The sequence below is a fragment of the Alligator mississippiensis genome, chromosome 1 (assembly GCF_030867095.1).
Source record: "Alligator mississippiensis isolate rAllMis1 chromosome 1, rAllMis1, whole genome shotgun sequence".
Taxonomy (NCBI): domain Eukaryota; kingdom Metazoa; phylum Chordata; order Crocodylia; family Alligatoridae; genus Alligator; species Alligator mississippiensis.
In genome coordinates this window covers 76125515-76141101 of record NC_081824.1, presented here as the reverse complement: position 1 = coordinate 76141101, position 15587 = coordinate 76125515, and positions in this window count along the sequence as shown.

Genomic DNA, 15587 nt, shown 5'->3' with positions numbered 1-15587 from the left:
GACTTGGATCCCTGAATCCAACAAAAGAGACTAGTCTAAGGCTTCTGATAAACATTGTCAGGGCCCTTCAGTTCACAAAAGCCCCGTTACCAAGAGATTACATGAATTAAAAATTGATGAATGTTTTGTATGAGATGTCTTGCAGTCAAGGATATTTAAGCATGTAAAAGAGTTGGAGGGCTAAAGAAAAAGTTGGTTGCTAACATTTCTGTATCAGGATTATATTGGAGGAAAAAAAGAAGAAAGAAAGGGAGGGAAGAGATATTTGTGATTTTGCAGAAGGACTTGCTATACATATACAATGAAGGAAGATTAGACAAGATGTTCTTTGTTTAAAGACGAGACCTTAGGAAAAGTTTGGAGATTTTCACTGCCCGCAGGAGTTTCATTGGAGAAGAAGGCTCCATGCTGAGAGGGGTACCTTGTCAGAAGAAAAACTAGCATGGTAGTTCACCACGACTTTGTCCTTGGCAGTACATATCTCTGGCCCACTGGTGGGACTACATTGGTGATACTATGGGGAGCTGTCTGGAAGCCCCTACAGGCATGGATGTGCATATACAGAGTCCAGGGAAAGGATAAACTGAACAGAAATGATAAAAGGCCTAAAGCAATAACCTGCATGCAAATATAGTCTGTCTGTACTCAACCAGGAAAATTCATCTTAATATATAGGCAGGCTATGCAGCCTCTATCCATGAACATGACAATAACACTAGCAGAAAGTGCAATGCAGCCTCTGCTGCCTGGGAGATCCAGCAGGTCCCTGTCTGCTGTGCTGACTGGTTCTGTCTCCTTTCCAGTCACTGTAACTCTGCCAGTGGAGGATGTGCACTGCACTGCCTGCCTTTCGGGCCTCCACCCTTGGGACCTGTTAGTGGGGAAAAGAGGGATTGGTCCACAAGTGTCAGCGTGTGAAGATCTCAAAGCAGTTGCCTTGTATTTATCAGACCTACCCTGTTAGCAAAAAGCTGGGGGCTGAAATCCTGTCAGTTGAGCTAGGATTTTCAAAAATAATTAGTGAATTGTGGTCCTTTGATTTTTGGAGATAGCTCAAAAGAGCCTGATTTTCGGAAAGTGGCTACTCACAACTTCTTGGACAGCAAACCCCTTTAAAATATCTCACATTGAGCATTTAAAATCACTGGTCATTTCTAAGATTTAAGGATTATGCTGAGTCCTCATCCATAACTCATTCCAATGCAGGCTGCCCCGATGGAGGGCACAATGTCAGGCTGCTCAAATTAGAGTGGTAGGAAATTGGCAGTTTAAGCTCCATCAGTGACTACATCCTGACCATTTTGTATGAACATGTGCAGACTTACGTAACATAATAGGGCTGCCTCCATTTTCTTCTGCTGAATGCAGTATTTTACCCTATAGAGGCACATTACATTCACCCAGAAGAAGCGGAGGGAAATTATTTCCTCTCCTAAGCCTCACCTGTGAAAATGTTTCCAATAACTGAGACAAAGTAGAGTGGAGAATTTGTTTTCCATCTATTCTGAATTTCCACGTTTTAAACTGGAAATTATATGGTTTCAATTTAAAAATGGTTTCAGCATGCAAAGTGCAGATGGGTATGTGGAACCAAACTTTTCCAAACTTCAGGTGTTTGTGTATATGTGTAAGTGCAGTGTGTGTGAGTTTAAGTTCTATGTAACTCCAGTGGTTGCTGTTCAGTCCTAATTTAAAAAAAATACATGAGCAGTAACTTAGAAAAATACAGAATTATCGTTTGCCTTAGAAGGTCTGACTTATTTAGCAATGAATTTAAATAAATTTGATTCAATGGCAAATGTAAGAAATATCAAAGAGAGAGCTCTCTTTTTTCAACAGAATCATTTCATTTCCTGAGAATCATATCCTTTAGAAAATATGATGTCCTGAAGAGCAGGTTCATCTGCACATTGCTAATTTGAAATATATCTTTGTTGTGTTATAAACATTTTCACACAAATAGCAAAATATAATTATCTTCATTAAAGACCAACATGTAGAATTTATTGGGAGAGAATTAAAAAAAAGTCCTTAGCAAAATTAGCTTATTTTCTGGGCAGAAGAGGAGAGATGAAGAAAGGGCACAAATAAATTAAGGTAATTGTGCTCTTTAAAAGCCAACTGAACAGACTACCCTGAGGAGCTTTCTTTCCCACTGAACTGTATTGCTAGTTGGAGACTGATAAAAGAATAAGCCTGAAATTTTGCATTTGCACTTTTACTCACACAGCGTGATCTGAGCAAAGTATGTACATTTCATCATGTTAGGCTCTCCTGGGAATAGCTGCTCATTACAGTGTCAACTGTCCCTGCCCTTTGCTAAAATCCCACCAAGGTCAGACGGTGAGGTGATGAACAAAGGCAAGCTTTAACCCTTGACCTTTGGTTCCCCAGGTTGGGTGTTGATGGATCTGCACTTAGTGGTGATGGTTTTCACCCAGCTGCTGTTTGTTAGGCGAGTGAAGTGATGTGTTGGAAGCATGACAGGTTGCATTTCCTAGCACAATGTGTAGGATAGAAGTCATGTGCCACTACCATTGGTCTGGGTAGCTTTTAACGTTGCTTCATTGCTTTGCTTGGTTCTTGCTGCACATGTGGAACCTTGGGCCCAGCATCCTTGAAACATCTGGACATGTGAGACATATAAAACATCTTGAACATGTGAAGTATATTTAAAAAGATGTACTGGGACTTCATCAGTTAGGTTGAGATCTTGTCCCTGTCAGTTAAAGTTTGCCATTGCTTCCATTGGCACCAAGGGGGGGGCGGGGTGGAGGCAGGGAAAAGAGCGCAGTGGTGCAGTTGCACCCTGCTTTGATTCCTGATCCACCCAAAGTTTAAAACAAACTGCCCCCTCAGGGGTAGCACATTTCTATTCACTTGACTTCATGGCCTATTATAATCTCCCTGAATCCTTCTAAACTTCATTCTGCATGTGCTAATAATCCTCTCTCTTTTTTAATGGTCTTAATGTTCTGCCAATTAAGCTATTATTTCTTTTGCAATTCTGCTGTCTGTTAGCTGCTCCTGGTAATGTAGCTCCTATTCCACAGCCTGGCTGTGTAAAACACAGACTGTTTTAATTCTAGCTAAAAACATTAATTTAGGTGTGGAAATATTAACTCAAATGAACATTAATTCAGGTGTGGAAACAGCTTTTAGTGAAGCATTGGATGCACTGTCAAGATGCTCAAGAAGGCTTGATATTGTTTTATGAAGCTGATGGACACTTAATTTTAATGACTACAGAACTAAAGAAACAACATGTTTTCAGCATTTGTGCCTGGTTTGTTGTGTTTTTAATACACAATAGAGAAAATTAATGCCCATTCCAATAAAGTTATATTTATCTTTGCTTCAATCTTAAATTGAATAATATAGCCGTAAGCCCCTGGAATATTAAAAAAGCTTCTAGTTTCTTTTTTATCTGGAGAAAAATGTGTTCTGTTATATGTGATGGTGCACTTTGCCATTTGTGTCCTCCTTTTCAAAATCCTGGGTCTGCCCATGGGCTGACTTGACTAAGCCCTTGAATTAGCGGTGAACAGTGGAGACCTTAGGCACCCTCTCAGAATCATAGAATCATAGAAAATGAGGGTTGGAAGGGACCTCGGGAGGTCATCTAGTCCAGTACCCTGCTCAAAGCAGGACCACCCCAACTAGATCATCCCAGCCAGGGCTTTGTCTAGCTGGGTCTTAAAAACCTCCAAGGATGGAGACTCCACAACCTCTCTGGGTAACCTGTGTGCCCAGCCAGCACCACTCAGGTTGGTCTCCATGGAGAGCCTGGCCCCACGCTGTCACAGTCTCGCTACTCCTGGGGTCTCCATGGAAATTGGCTGGAATGACACGGGCAGGGGCTATTAGGAAATGGATTCTAGCTATTGGCTGGATCTGCTAATCTGCCATTTTGCCCACCTCTGGTTTAGCTCCATCCTCTTTGGAACCACGCTTCAGGTACCTGAAGGCTGCTATTAAATCCTCCCTCAGTCTTCCCTTCTCCAGTCTAAATAAGCTCAGATCCCTCAGCCTCTCCTCACAAGTCATGTCCCCTAGCCCACTCGCCATTTTTGGTGCCCTCCACTGGACTTTCTCCAATTTGTCCAGATCCTTTCTGTAGTGTGTGTGGGGGCAAAACTGGACACACTACTCCAGATGTGGCCTCACCATTGCTGAACAGAGGGGAATAATTAATTCCCTCAATCTGCTGGCAACACTTCTACTAATACAGCCCAGTATGCCCTTAGCCTTCTTGGCAACAGGGGCACACTGCTGGCTCATATTCATCTTATTGTCCACTGTAACCCCCAGGTGCTTTTGTGCAGAGCTGCTGCCCAGTCAGTCAGCCCCAGCCTGTACTGGTACATGGGATTGTTCCATCCTAAGTGCAGGACTTTGCAGTTGTCCTTATCGAACCTTATGATTTTTTTTTTTTTAACCAGGGCTGCATTATTTTATGCAGATACACTATCATAAACCCCAGGGCAGGCATTCTGAGATGAGCATGACTCTCTCCTACTGCTCTCTTTGCATAGATGTGACTGACAGAAATCTTCATTTGTCCCTTAAACAAGCTCTCAAGTCTTGTTATGTGCTGCAGAGATCAAAACAAAGGGCTTGTGAGCAGGTCAGCAATTCAGAAATCAGGAAAGTGAGAAATGCCAAGAAGGAAATGGAAGTACAATGACCTTCCCTCAAGGATACAGCTGAAACCGCAACACACTTATCTTGACTTTCAGAGTAATCCACAGAGCGAGGAAGCATAAAACAATACAAAGGGATAGAACTGAATGAAATTAAATTGACCTTCTTACAGCATATGCAGCTAAAACTGTGACGTATGGGCTTGATTTAGAGGTACTTCAATCAAGCACTGTACAGAGGATCCCCACCTTGTAATCTGTCAAGATATACTGCCTAGGGGCTATGTGGATACCTTTAAGAGTGTTACGTATAAGTTGTTACATTTGCCCTGGGTAACTGCAGGAGGGAATAGCAGAACTATAGGCAAGGCACTGCTCTTTGAATAAACAAGTTCTGTCATTCTATAAGCTTAACTCCTTGGTCTTTTGAGAACAACACATGGTACCAGGAGTGGGATGCAAAGAAAGACAAAATAAAATAAAATAAAATAAAAATGGAACATCTCAGAATTCCAGAGGAGTTGAAGTGTCCAGCAATAGTGCAGAAAATTGGAAGAAATTTAAGCAGAGCTTCACCATATATATGATGGCCAGTGGAGCTACGGAAAGCGAAGATTCACCGAAGGTAGCTATTTTTTAAAAATATAGCAGGTCCAGAAGGTATCTCTTTATAACAGCCTACAACTGTCAGAAGTGGAACAGAAAAGCTATGGCACAGTAATAAAGAAGTTTGAAGAACATTGTATACACAAACAAAATGAAACCTTTAAACTGTATAATTTCCACATAAGACAGCAGAAAGAAAATGAGACAATAGAGGAGTTTGTTAATGACCTCAGACTGCTGAGCCAGACATGCAACTTTGGAGATCTAAAAGAGTCCATGGTCAGAGACTAAATCATTTTGGGTATAAGATATACAAGCCTTATAAAAAGACTGCTAGAGGATTCTGAGCTTGATTTGGAAAAGGCAGTTAGAATGTGCCAAGCGGCTGAGATAACAAATTTCAGGCTGCAAAAGCTGGAGGAAAAAGCAGAACAAGCTGAACTAGACAGGATTACAAGGCTGCGAAAACCTAAGGCAACACACAAACAATACAGAAAGGAGGACCTTGCTATGAAGCTGGCATGTGGAGGCCAAAGAGAATTGCCTGAAGAAACAATGGTTAGATGAAGATGCTGTGGGGGTTAACACCAGCCCATGCAATGCCCTGCATTTTGGTAAGCACTGTAACAAATGCAAAAGATTTAATCACTTTGCGAGGGTTTGCAGAAAGGAGCAGGGTGCAACACACAAGAAACAGCAGGTGCATGCTCCGTGGAATGAGGAAAAGGAAGAATTCCTCATTGGCACAATGCAAGAAGAAGTTAATTCTTCTGAGGATTGGACAATCACCCTGGACACCAAGGGCATTTATACACATACCTTCTCATGCTGTGACGTGCTGGAGATCTGGCACATTGGAGCAGACTCAATTAATTGAGTCTGCTTTGCATGCAAGCTGACGTGCCTGGTGCTGTCTCACATGCATTTGTATAAATGACAAAACAGGCACCTTCTCTGAGAAAATGGCAGTGGTGCGCTTTTGAACTAAAACATCTTCAAAGCGCGCTGCTGCCTTTTTCTCAGCACTGAAGCGCATTTTGCTGTTTATAGAAATGTATACAAAAGTGCCCAGCACTGCATTGCACACACATCTAAAAATGCCCCAATGGACTAATGGTAACTTTTAAATTAGATACAAGGGCACAGGACAATGTAATACCAGAATATATTATTCAAAAAATAAAAACTAAACCTGTGTGCTATGAAAATAAGAAAGCAAGACTTACAGCATATAATGGGAACATGATTGCAACCAAAGGTGTTTGTGCACTGCATGTTAGACACCAGGGTAATATAGTAAAAATTAAGTTTGTAACAGTCCCAGGAAAGTTAGTGCCAATTATTGGGTTGTAAATGTGTAAAACTCTAGGTTTGATTAAGAGAATGCATGCCATTGAGGGATTAAAAAGCAAGAACATAGAAGAAGAGTTTTATAATGGCTTTTAAGGCATAGGGAAACTGTCAACTGAGTACAAGATAGAATTATGAGAACCAAATGCTCCCACCATACATGCTTCAAGGAATGTTCCCCTTGGGGAACTGAAAAAGGAATTAGATAGATTAGTTAACATGGACATAATAGAAAAAGTAGAGCAACCAACTGCTTAAATTCATTCACTGGTCATAATAGAAAAAAAATGGATCCTTGAGATTATGTCTGGATCCTAAGCAAATGAACAGGTACACCAAAAGGGAGCATTTTCCCATTCCCACCAGAGAAGAGGTTTTTGGTGACATGGAAGAAGCTAAATATTTCTCCACTTTGGATGCCTCTTCTGGGTTTTGGCAAGTACCCCTAAAAAAGAATAGTACTAATTATGTACCTTCAATATGCCCTTCAGAAGTTATTGCTTTTGTACATTTCCATTTGGACTGTGTTTTGCATTTGAAGTATTTCACAGAAAGGTACAACACAGTTTTGAAGGTCTTGATGGAGCTATGGTGTATATTCATGATGTATTCGTTTGGGGAAATACTATGGAAGAACATGACTTGAGGCTAAGAACGGCACTAAAAAGAGCTCCCAGAGCAGGTTCGAAACTGAACAAACAAAAATGCAAATCCAGGGTCAAAGAAATAACATATCTGGGAGAAAAGCTCTCTGAGAAAGGGGTGCAAATTGATCCTGCAAGGGTTATAGCCATTACAAACATACCACCCCCTACAGATAAGGAAGGAGTGCAAAGATTAGTGGAAATGATCAATTTTGTAGGGAAATATTTACCTAATTTAGCAGAGCAGACCAAACACCTTAGATCACTCCTACAAAATAATGCTCAGTGGATATGGGAACATGAAGATGAAGCTAAATTTAAAAACTTGAAGGAAAAAATAATGAAAGTTCCAGTACTAAAATACTATGACCCTAAAATATCCATTAAATTGTCAACAGATGCTTTTAAAGAAGGCATTGGAACAGTTTTGCTTAAAAACCAAAGGGATAACTGGAGACTAGTGGCATATGCATCTAGGGCACTCTCTAAGTCAGAGTGTCTATATGCACAAATTGAGAAAGAAAGTTTATTGCTGGTACATGGCTGTAAGACATTTCATATATGCATCTATGAGAAGTCTGTGGTAGCTGAAGCTGATTGTAAACCTTTGGTAACTATAGCAAAGAACGGGTTATCAGACATGCCACCCAGATTACGAGACTTTTCTTTCAACTGCAAGTCTATGATCTAGACATACAGTACATGCCAGGAAAACATCTACTTATTGCAAATACATTGTCCAGAGCACATGACACAACAGAAAATGACAGAATTCCAGACTCAGACATAGGACATGTTAATCTAAAACAGAGATTCCTGTCACAGATAAAATGTGGGCACTAATTGCAGAAGCTACTGCTCAGGACACCACATTGCAAAAAGTGGTAACAACTATTTGCAGTGGTTGGCCTGGAAAACATATACGTAGCCCCTACTCTTAGTTCAAGGAAGAGCAGTCAGTACTGGATGGCATTTTATTCAGAGGCTCATGACTTCTTGTTCCAGCAGTGCTAAAGAAAGACATGCTAAACAAAGGCTTGTACAATGTGCCTAAAGTACTGATCAGTGGAAAGAAAAGAGCCCATAATGGTCATGGAGAAGTCTGTAGCTCCATGGTATCAAGTGGACATTGACTTATTCAAACACGCAGGAAAAAATTATGTATTAGTGCTGGATTATTCTTTTCACTATCCTGAAATTGCATTGCTTGAAAGCATAACAGCAAACCATGTCATAACTTTTATCAAATTGGTTTTTGCTGGACATGGGTTTCCACAAATTGTGAGAAAAGACAATGGACTTCAATTCAACTGTCTTGAGTTTAAAGAGTTTGCAAAAAAATATGGATTCTGTCACAACACTTCAAGTCCTAAATACCCACAATCCAATGGTTTGGTAGAAAATGGAGTATAAATAGTGAAGAAATTGTTGAAAAAAGCTACAGATTCACACACCAATGTTTACCTATCACTCTTAAATTACAGGGCAACACCTATGAAACATGAATTATTCCCAGCAGAAATGCTGTTTAACAAAGAAACTCAAAACCAGGCTTTCAAATCTTGTGGATGATGCTCATCAGAATGAAAACATGAAAAACATTTAAAACATGTGAAAACATTAAAAAAAAATTGACAAACTGAAACAAAATGGTACAATGACAGGGGCTGTAGAGAGTTACCACAACTGCACAACAAAGAGATGGTACTTATTTCAGATGTACAAATGTGAAAACAAAAAGCACTAGTTTCCCATCAAGTAGCAACCAGATCCTATAAACTAGTCACATTGGAAGGACAAGTGTTAAGAAAGAACAGACGACATTTGCAGCTCATGAAGGGGAGAAAAGAAGCAGCATCGTGAGATTCACCAAAGGAAACAGAGCTAACATCAGTGACAGAGGAGACTGAAAATAACAGAATTGGAGGCATCTGAACAAGGAAACGAAACAAGAACTGAATAAAAAAGGATTGAGAATGCAGAGAAACTGAGAAGACCACTTAGAGCTAAAAAGCCAAAACACAGGCTAATAGAGACCTGTTAAAATGTGCTTTCACTATGGGTTGAACTAAACTGCCGATGTTAGTATTACATGGGGATATGTTACATGTAAAGGGGGAAGATGTGTGGATACCTTTAAGAGTGTTATGTATAAGTTGTTACATTTGCCCCAGGATTGCAGGAAGGAACAGCAGCACTGTAGACAAGGGACTGCTCTCTGAATAAACAAGCTCTGTCGTTCTATAAGCTTAACTCCTTGGTCTTTTGAGAACAACATAAAGGCCACGCATGGCAAAGAGCTGTTAAACACCAGAACATGGTCACACATTTACAGCAGAGTTGCCATCCTGAAAATGGTCTTTGCATTCCCATCTGCTCCCAGTGTGCCATGGAAATGTAAACCCAAATCAATTCAACTGTGTCTTGTTCTCTGTGATTTCTTCATTTTAGGGGCCATGACACACCATTGCACACTATTGCAAAGTACATCGGTTTTGTGAACCCAATGCAAATGATACCAGGATCTGGAGCAGAAAGATAGCCAACTATTCCAGGGTAGCTGCTTTCAGTAGGCACTGTTACAGTGCCATTTGATAGTGGGAGCAAGTAATAGCCTACTTATCTATAGCAAATGGCTATTCTGTCTATCTGGATGCTGATGTAGGTAAACCCTAATTTGTCCCCATGCAAATGCACACTAGATTTGAATAACTGATAAGGGTTGCATGCAATGTGTTTCTTGCTTATACTGTTGCAAAGACTGATTTCACCAGTATAAATGTGTTGTAGCTCAGTCTTACAATTCCTTGTCTAGTCCCTGTACTTTGAAAGAAGTGGGACCTCACTGCTGATACTTGTTGGTGAACAGGAAAAAAAGTGCTCAGGACTCTGTTAGGTCCTGTACACATGCAGAAGCAGCCTTAAGACAGCGAGTGGAGCTGAAGCAATGCAAAAGCAGGTTTGAAGTAGTAGGTGGTGCTGAGATGAAGTAGAGGCAGCTTCACAGAGCTGAGACTACTTGTAAAGAGATCACTAAAAGTAGTATCTACGTTGTGTGGGGGACACCAGGAAGGACCACCCCAGCCACCATTTCAGCTAGATTAAGTGGTAGAATCACTGCAGAGCCCTTTATGGAGAGATTGACCTGACCAGAATTGGACTCCTCCGCAGCTGGAGGATGAACTAAATGAGGTATAAACAGAGGAGGTTTGTGAAACAGCTAACTGCAATACCTCATTAGCCACTCACACCCTTGTCAGAGGACTGGGTTCATACCTGATTGCTGAGGTACTATGTGACACAAGGTCTCACCTTCCATTGTTGACATATTAATCTGGTGTTTCCAAATTCATGATGTCTTCTTCGGCAATCCCTTACAGTTGAGGATGATTGTCTTTCACGACTGTCATATTTATGTGCCTGAAGATGGCTGATGAGGCCTATCTGGGATTGACAGACTCTACTGCAGCTTGGACATGCGTTTCCGTGTGGGTTGGGTGGCTCTGGATTCTTCATTTGGTCTGTGACACACTGTTTCTGCTGCTCCTCCTTTTCCATCTCCTGTTGTTGTTGTTGTGAGGTTTTAAAATACTAAGATCCCTACAGCAGACTCTTCCTCCATTTGGGGTGATCCTGGGTGATAGTCTCCCTTGAGTTGAGACTGATGTTGCATTTTTTCAAGTTGGCCTTGAGGCCACTCCTGAAGTGCTTCCTTTTCTCTCATTTTGAGTGTATGCCTTGGCTGAGCTGAGAGGATAACATTTGCTTTGAGAGTCTGGAGTTGGACATCTGTATGATATAGCCAGCCCAACAAAGTTGGTGTTGGATGATCATTGCGGTAAAGGTTTACTTGTTTTACACCCTTGAACTCATTCATTGTGAGTGGAGGAATATTGCTTCATCTGAGCACCTAGACAACACAATTTAGCTATGCTGGTAACTGAACCTTGTCTTTTCTACTACTAAACAGTGCCTGGTAGAAGAGTTATGCCTGCATCTTACTGTGTTCATCCTCCTAACTAGTTGTATTGTACAGATTCAGTGGTGAGTAATGAGCAACCTGTCCTACTGAAGTCACGTGATAACCTTGTGAGTGCAAAAGCCTTTGGAACAAACTAGATCTAAATGCATTCCTCCACCAACCACTGCCCTGGAGTAGAAATGTGTCACCTCTACTTTGCTGGCTCTGTATGAGAAGCAATAAACAAATACCGTGTTTCTCTCTCTCAGCTGCTCTCGACCAAACTCTTCACTATTTGGGGACAGATTTAATATTCTCCATTCAGGTTGTGTGCAAGAAATCTCTGCAGAAAAGTGCATGGCGATAAGCTGCTAGAGGAAGATCTATATCTGCATCAAATACATAAATATTGCTCATACCTCTAGTATACAGAGGCTGAGAATTAAAAGGAGAATGCATCATCCTCACTTTTACTGATATGCCCTGATTTTCATGTCACAGGACTGACTTACACCCATTTCACTATCTAATGAGGCTGTGGCAGTATTCTCAGTAGTTCTCAGCATTGCAGTAGAAATCCCTATTCTGGGCTTTCTTGCGGGGATTTTTTTGGAGGGAGGGGGGTTGGAAGAAAGGAGAAGATAGAAGATAGTCTTCTATTATGAGCCACAAAGTTCTGAATTTGGAAATAAAAGTGCTGGGATAAAGGTAGTGGAGTGAGAGGTGTGTGTATTTACAGCACAGCTGCTGTTTTACTCTCATTCTCAACAGAGAAGCGCTGCAACCTGATGAAAGGCATTGCTTTACACACAGGTTTCCCTCGCACCTTTTTGTACGGGAATATCTTAGTGTTTCTTAGCTTCTTCAGGCAAATGTGCCAGTTTTCCCGAAACACACCTTGGCTGTGCCTTCTCTCTTCCCATTCAGTGCTGAACGTGCTCTCTAGCATTTGAGCCAGTCTGCTCAGAGTCTCTCCACTCTCCCTCTGGTTTGAGTCAGGAATTAGGAAAGGCTGGAGCGAGCATTACCGAATAGGAGCTTGGCTGCAAGCCATGGACCATCCTAGACTCATCACTATGATACAAGAAATGAAGGAGAGGTCAGGGCTCACAGCTTGGTAGTGTCATGACTCTTGCTGGGATGGGTTAGCAACTACTTCATTATTTAAAAAATGGCACTTCTTAACCATGCTGTGTGGATGCGGGACAAGCCTCTCCCCTGCCACCCCTTCTCTCTCAGCCACCATCCACACTAAGGCCAAGAAATAAGGCCATAAGATCAACTTCCTTGCACTTGTGTTCTTCCTGCCCAGTCCCCACTAAATGTACCTCATTTCCAGTAAAAATGCACCCACCTTCACAGGCATACATCAGCTCCTTCATACACCTCACCCTCTCCCACCATGGATAAATGTATGAAAGAAATCTTTTTCCTGTCCCTGCTCCCATCTTCCCCTGCCCCGTTCCCGCCCCGGGTCTGGTACCAGCTCTAGACATTCAAAGACCTCCATTTACATCTTTTAGACCAGGGCTGGCCAACCCACAGCATGTGCAGCCTCTGTGTGTGACACACAGCAGATCAGGGATGGGTCAGGCAGCACAGGGGCAAATAGGGCAGGGAGTAGAAAGTAGAGCAGCAGATTGGGCAGGAGAAGGGTATTGAAGTGGCACTCAGGAAAGATATAGGGCTAATTGGTGGCACATTTACTGAAAAGATTGGCTCCCACTGCTCTAGAGTTAAGGCTAGTTCAATTCTGTCGCAGTCTTTGAATGGAAAACACGAACCTGGAATCTAGCAAGATACTTAGGATACAAGTGTGGCTTGTCACTCAATTTCCCAATATCACTGGGAATCAAAACTAGTGGAAGAGGTAATATCTTTTATTAGACCAACAAGATATTTGCAAACAAATTATAAAATAATATCTTGTTGGAAATAAATTATTTTATACACACACACACACACACACACACACACGTATATATTTAAATATAACACTGTATTAACATCAAATTAATCAGAGGACCCAAAACATATCTCTACGCACAATATATCTGTACCTCTGTATTTTAGAAAACCTTCTACTCCATATTTGTTCACAAATATCTTGTTGGTCTAATAAAAGATATCTCTTCTTCCACGAGTTTTGATTCCTTTTGCCTCTAGAGCAATATGGGTACAACCTGGATACCTGACAATATCACTGGGCACTTTTACATGTGCTCTGTTGCATTCTGATTAGAACGTGTCAGAGCAGACTCGATTAATCAAGTCTGTTGAAGCAATCTAATCAGAACGCTCCAGCGTGCTGCCGTGTCTCATGTATTCAGCATCCCACGTTTCAAGATGGTGGCAGGGGCACTAACTAAAGCTTATCAAACAAGCCTTAGTTAAAGTGCCCCTGCTGTCATTTTGAAATGAGGGATGCTGAATATATGAGACACTGTGGGCATTTTAACTAGATCAGCTCCCCCGCACACCTTGGAGCATGTGTACAGGCATCCACTGTGATGATAAAATGGCCCCACTAGAATACTATGTAGTAGCAGAACTAAAAACAAAGGCACCTAGGTTTTCCTGCATGAGCCTGATTAGCCTTCTCTTGGATCTCTCTTCAGAAAAGCAGCACTTACCTTGAAATGTCAGTGGGTGATTCTCTAGCTAGGAGATAGCTGCTGTTGTGAAGTTTGTAGCTAGTTTGGAAAGGACTTGTCGAGTAATGAGAATTTAACACCCAAGGTTTTCTTTGGTTTTGGTAAATCATTTACCTTTTACTTACTCTCAGTATCATTTCTCAGCAGTGTTGGGATATGGCTAGGCACCTGGGGCAAAGCAGAAGGGTAACTTCCGGTACCATTACCATTGCAAATGTGAATATGCAGCTGCTGGCAGCAGCCATTTTTTTCGTCCTACCTCACCTCCAAGTTGGCACCCAGGGGGTTGCCCATTGCCTCCCACCAGTTATGCCAGTGTCATTTTGGATACAGACTGGAGCTAGCAATGAAAAATTGGTTTGGGAAGCAACTCTTCCCACAGTCTTCCCTGCACTATTCTCAGCTGCATACCCCCTACCCTGCCAAACAAGCCATTCTGGTCCAGGGTAGGAGGAAGCTCAGCTCCAGCTTTGCTCCTAAGCCTAGGACCAAAGCCAGAGCTGAGCTGTGGCCTGCCCCAAATCCAAGATGAAATACTCAAATCCAAGATGAAGCTTGTTTTTTCCCATGTTGATGGGGTAGTGGGGATCCTCATTTTGGATTTGAGTACAGTACATCCAAAAAAAAATGAAAACAGAAAGTCACAGGACTCAAAGTCAAACAAGAACAAAACATGTGACATTTGTGATTCTCTGTGTCAAATTTATTTCCCTTTCAGGCACCCAGGACCAGGGTGATTTGGGATTTAGATACATCTAATACATATTAATTACCCATCATAGAATCAAAGAATGGTAGAAAATGAGGGTTGGAAGGGACTTCAGAAGGTCATCTAGTCCAACCCCCTGCTCAAAGCAGGACAATCCTCAACTACATCATTCCAGCCAGGGCTTTGTCAAGTCAGTCCTTAAAATCCTCCAAAAATGGAGATTTCACCACCTCTCTAGGTAACTCATTCCAGCACCTCACCACCCTCCTAGTGAGAAAGTTTTTCCTAATATCTAACCTAAACTTCCCTTGCTGCAACTTGAGACCATTGCTCCTTGTTCTGTCATCTGCCGTCACTGAGAACCTATATTAGTAAACATGTTGCATCTATTTTAATTAACATGGGAATTTTCTTTTCTATTAGAATGCAGAGACATTGTGAGACTCTTTTCTCTCAGCTCAGTGTTGTTTTTCCCCCATATCATCTTGCAGGGCTGTATTGACCCAGAGACCCATGAGGGTTTTGGAGGCACCCTTGTAGGTCATCAGGGCAGTTGAACAGGCCAGAGACACTAATAATAATTGCTTGGCTGGTGTGTGTTTTGCAGTGATACTATCCTAGAGGACTGCCTACAACTGCATGCTTACTATCCTGGGAAAGCCCTTGCCTTAATAGCTGGTACAAGAGGTATAGAGGAGTTGTTAAGATCTCTAATATATAAAAATAAATGGTTGGTATAGGAAGAATGGGAGGGTGGTAGTAGGAGGGAAGGAGAGCTAATAAAGTTTTAGGGTTTGGGGTGTCTGTTAGGTTAATCCAGCCCTGTGGTCTTGATGACATATAACACTTCCACTTGCACTAGTTTAATGTTATCATGGAGAGAAGAAAGGGAGAAGGAGAAATATGCAGAATCAGGAAATCCTTCAACCCCCAGGTTTTGGCTAACCAGTATCATTGCCCTCACCTAGAGTCACTGAGGGAAAATTACCGAGAGAGAGAGGGAGCTCAGACCTCGATAGA